Genomic DNA, 4,845 nt, shown 5'->3' with positions numbered 1-4,845 from the left:
TCAGGATATCGCCACGGTATCTCTGTGCATTCAAATTGCCATTGATAAAATGCAATTGTCTTCGTTGTCCGTAGCTTATATGCCAGCCCATACCATAACCCCACCACCTCCATGGGGCACCCTGTTCACAACGTTGACATCAGCAAACAGCTCACCCACATGACGTCATACACGTGTTCTACGGTTGTGAGGCCAAATTCTCTAAAGCGATGTTGGTGGCGGCTTATGGTAGAGATATGAATATTAAATTCTTTGGCAACATCTCTGGTGGACATTCCTGCAGTCAGCATGCCAATTGCACGCTCCCTCAAAACATATTTTAGAGTGGCCTAATATTGTCCCCAGCACAAGGTGCACCTGATCATGCTGTTTAATCAGCTTCTTGACATGCCACACCTGTCAGGTGGATGGATTATCTCTTGGCTAAGGAGAAATAATCACTAACAGGGATGTAAAGACATTTGTCCACAAAATTTGAGAGAAATAGCTTTTTGTGCATTTAGAATATGTCTGGGATATTTTATTTCATCTCATGAAACCAACATTTTACATGTTGTGTTGATATTGTTGTTCAGTGTATTGCTATTTTTCCCCATTAAAACTTGGAGATGGAACTCTGTGTTGTGTATTATTTAAAATGGCAAATGTGAGAAAGTTCAGACATGCTACTGTAAATATAGACATTTTTCATATTCTGAGAATATGGCAACCATGTTCTGGGCATGTTTCTGAAGAAACACTACCATCTGGGCCATGTTTCAGCAACAAATTAGGAATGTTACAGATAGAAATGCAATTACAAGAGCTGATGTGATTCCTTATCAGAGACACATGTTTGTGCTACATGATATATGTGGTGAGGATTTCAAAAACAATAGAAAGTTCTCTTTGAGATGCTCAGCAACATTGCCTTCCGAAAGTATTCACACCCCTTGAATCTTTCCACATTTTGTTGTGTTACAGCCTGAATTTGTGTGACTGGTTTGTTCACACAATACCCCATAATGTCAAAGTGTAATTATGGTTTGAGAATTCTTTATAAAATAATTTACAATGAAAAGCTGAAATGTCTTGAGTCAATAAGTATTCAACCCATTTGTTATGGCAAGCCTAAATAAGTTCAGGAGTAAATATTTGCTTAACACGTTTCATAATAAGTTGCACTCACTCGGTGTGCAATAATACTGTTTAGTATGATATTTGAATGACTACCTCATCTCTGCACCTCAGACATAATATTATCTGTAAGGTCCCTCAGCCGAGCAGTGAATTTCAAACGCAGATTCAACCACAAAGACCAGGGAGGTTTTCTAATGCCTCGCAAAAAAGGGCACCTATTGGTAGATGGGTAAAGAAAAGGCAGACATTGAATATCCCTTTGAGCTTAGTAAAGTTATTCATTACACTTTGGATGATGAATCAATACACCCATTCCATTAAAAAGATACAGGCGTCCTTCCTAACTCAGTTGCCAGAGAGGAAGGAAACCGCTCAGGGATTTCACCATGAGGCCAATGGTGACCTTAAAACAGTTATAGAGTTTAATGGCTGTGATAGGACAAAACTGAGGATGGATCAACAACATTGTAGCTACTGCACAATACTAACCTAAATGACAGAGTGAAAAGAAGGAAGCCTGTACAGAATAAAAATATGTATCCTGTTTGCAATAAGGCACTAAACTAAAACTGCAAAAAATGTGGCAAATAACTTTATGTCCTGGATACAAAGGGTTATGTTTGGGGCAAATCCAAATAACACATCACTGAGTGCCACTTTTCATATTTTCAAGCATGGTGGTGGCTGCATCGCATTATGGGTATGCTTGTCATAGCAAACTGTTCAAAATGGTTCTGGTATCTTAAATTTGAGTCCATGCCGCGTCAACTCAGAAAGCTTTGTGGTGTGGGGGCTGTGCTTTGGCAAAGTGGGTGGGGTTATATCCTTCCTGTTTGGCCCTGTCCGGGGGTATCATCGGATGGGGCCACAGTGTCTCCTGACCCCTCCTGTCTCAGCCTCCAGTATTTATGCTGCAGTAGTTTATGTGTCGGGGGGCTAGGGTCAGTTTGTTATATCTGGAGTACTTCTCCTGTCTTATCCGGTGTCCTGTGTGAATTTAAGTATGCTCTCTCTAATTCTCTTTTTCTCTCTTTCTTTCTCTCTCTTGGAGGACCTGAGCCCTAGGACCATGTGTCAGGACTACCTGGCATGATGACTCCTTGCTGTCCCCAGTCCACCTGGCCGTGCTGCTGCTCCAGTTTCAACTGTTCTGCCTGCGGCTATGGAACCCTGACCTGTTCACCGGACGTGCTACCTGTCCCAGACCTGTTGTTTTCAACTCTCCAGAGACCGCAGGAGCGGTAGAGATACTCTTAATGATCGGCTATGAAAAGCCAACTGACATTTACTCCTGAGGTGCGGACTTGCTGCACCCTCGACAACTACTGTGATTATTATTATTTTACCATGCTGGTCATTTATGAACATTTGAACATCTTGGCCATGTTCTGTTATAATCTCCACCCGGCACAGCTAGAAGAGGACTGGCCACCCCTCAGAGCCTGGTTCCTCTCTAGGTTTCTTCCTAGGTTTTGGCCTTTCTAGGGAGTTTTTCCTAGCCACTGTGCTTCTACACCTGCATTGCTTGCTGTTTGGGGTTTTAGGCTGGGTTTCTGTACAGCACTTTGAGATATCAGCTGATGTAAGAAGGGCTATATAAATACATTTGATTTGATATTTTACTATTGTGGTTGTATTCAGTGACTTGCTAGCCAAACATCAGATATAGGCATGTGTAGCTAAGTAAATTCTCCAGGGTATGTTGTGCCATTTAGCTAGTATACTGTTAGCTCGATTCGCGTTAGCTAGCTTGGTGTTAGTTAGGACGGTTAGGGCACGTGGCCGAATTTGCACTGTGCTGGTTAGTTAAAGTGCATTTAGTTAGCTTGGCGCTAGATAGCACGTGGTCGGAATTGCACGGAAATAGTTTGATAACCTGCATAATAGTACAAAGGAAAGATGTTTGCTAGCCATGCTTCAAATTAGTATTGAGTTTTAAACCCTTCTTTTTTGAATCAAAATATATGATTTAAAAACCTAAGAATATTCTAATGATTAATTAGCCTAATCTTCAAAGTAGTAATATTGGAATATATTTTGTTATTTTACAATTGTTAGTTTGGGTGTAATGATATGTTAAGTTAAACAAACCATGTTATAAAAAATATTTTTGCAGTTAGTAAACAGGTTTACCTAGACAGCACTTATATCTTGAATTTTTTTTCAATTTCAGAATAATTTGTTAATAATTAACATGAACTAAAGTGAATAAAACATGTTTATGTAAAGATCATTTCTTTACAATCTTGGAAATCCAAAAGCATTATTCCTTCAATGGATGAAGTGTAACTGTAAGTACTGCAGATTTGACACATCAAATCAATGCATCCTTATTAGACATTACAAATTGAAGCGTGGACATTATGCAAGAACCTGTCCATTGCCATGTATCCATCGAGACTGTCAGTGCACCTTTAAAACAGAAATAGCACTCAAGAAGCATTGGACTCAACACTGAAATGTTCATGAAACAGTTACTGCTTATATAAAATGTGACCTCTGTAATTTTTATGAGCCCTGTAATGTTAAGCAGTACTTTTCTAATTTGAGAAGTCATTTCAACAATAAGGATTATATGCAAGAAGAGATTCTGAAAATAGGTCCTGACTGGGTAACTGTTGATGCAGCAATGATGACTACTTTCTCATTAAGAAGAAAGGAGATTGTGGAAGATGGGTCCCTTGTGATTGACATCAAATCTAGATGGTCAGCACTGTTCACAGGCAGACAAGTAAGTGTTTATTTAAAATCTGCAAAAGGTCCAATAAGATTTTCTGTGATTGTTGAAATTAATAATATACACAGTTTCTCATACCTCAAGAGCTTGTCTCCCTTCAGAACTTTGTGCATTTTGAGATGAAGGTGATTAGAGGACACAAGGAACTACATGTTATTAATCTAATATGCTTTCCAAAAATGTATTCCTTTTATCTGTAGTGCTCTTAGGCTGGGTGTAAAAATCATAAATAACTCTTAACTGTTTATAGGTCACACTAATGCAGGGCTCTATACAGTGTAATCATTTCCCTCACATTTTCTGAAGTCAATTATGGCTATAAACCATTGTTGTTTTCAAAGTATTTCTGTCATTTAGTTTCATAGCTTGACTCTGAATCCTTTAATAAACTTAATTTAACAATGAGTACAGTGGCAGTCACAGGCTGTCATGGCTACATTTTAAATTATCCCAACTGAGACTTAACACGGAACCCAAACGGGCTGCGCGTGTGCGCCATCGTGCGCTATCGTGCATAAATGTATTTTGCCCCCCCACACCAAACACGATAACGACACGCAGGTTAAAATATCAAAACAAACTCTGAACCAATTACATTAATTTGGGGACAGGTCGAAAAGCATTAAACATGTATGGCAATTTAGCTAGCTAGCTTGCACTTGCTAGCTAACGTTAATTTGTCCTATTTAGCTAGCTTGCTGTTGCTAGCTAATTTGTCCTGGGATTTTTTATTTATTTTTTATTTATTTAACCTTTATTTAACCAGGTAGGCAAATTGAGAACACGTTCTCATTTACAATTGCGACCTGGCCAAGATAAAGCAAAGGAATAATGTACAGACAAAGGTATGGTAGGATGTGAATACAGTGGAGGTAAACCTAGGTATTGAGTGATGATGAGAGAGATATTGTCTCTAGAAACATCATTGAAACCAGGTGATGTCATCGCATATGTGGGTGGTGGAACTGAGAGGTTGGATATGGTATAGA

This window comes from Salvelinus sp. IW2-2015, linkage group LG13 (genome assembly GCF_002910315.2).
Source record: "Salvelinus sp. IW2-2015 linkage group LG13, ASM291031v2, whole genome shotgun sequence".
NCBI lineage: Eukaryota > Metazoa > Chordata > Actinopteri > Salmoniformes > Salmonidae > Salvelinus > Salvelinus sp. IW2-2015.
This window is presented reverse-complemented; position numbering follows the sequence as displayed.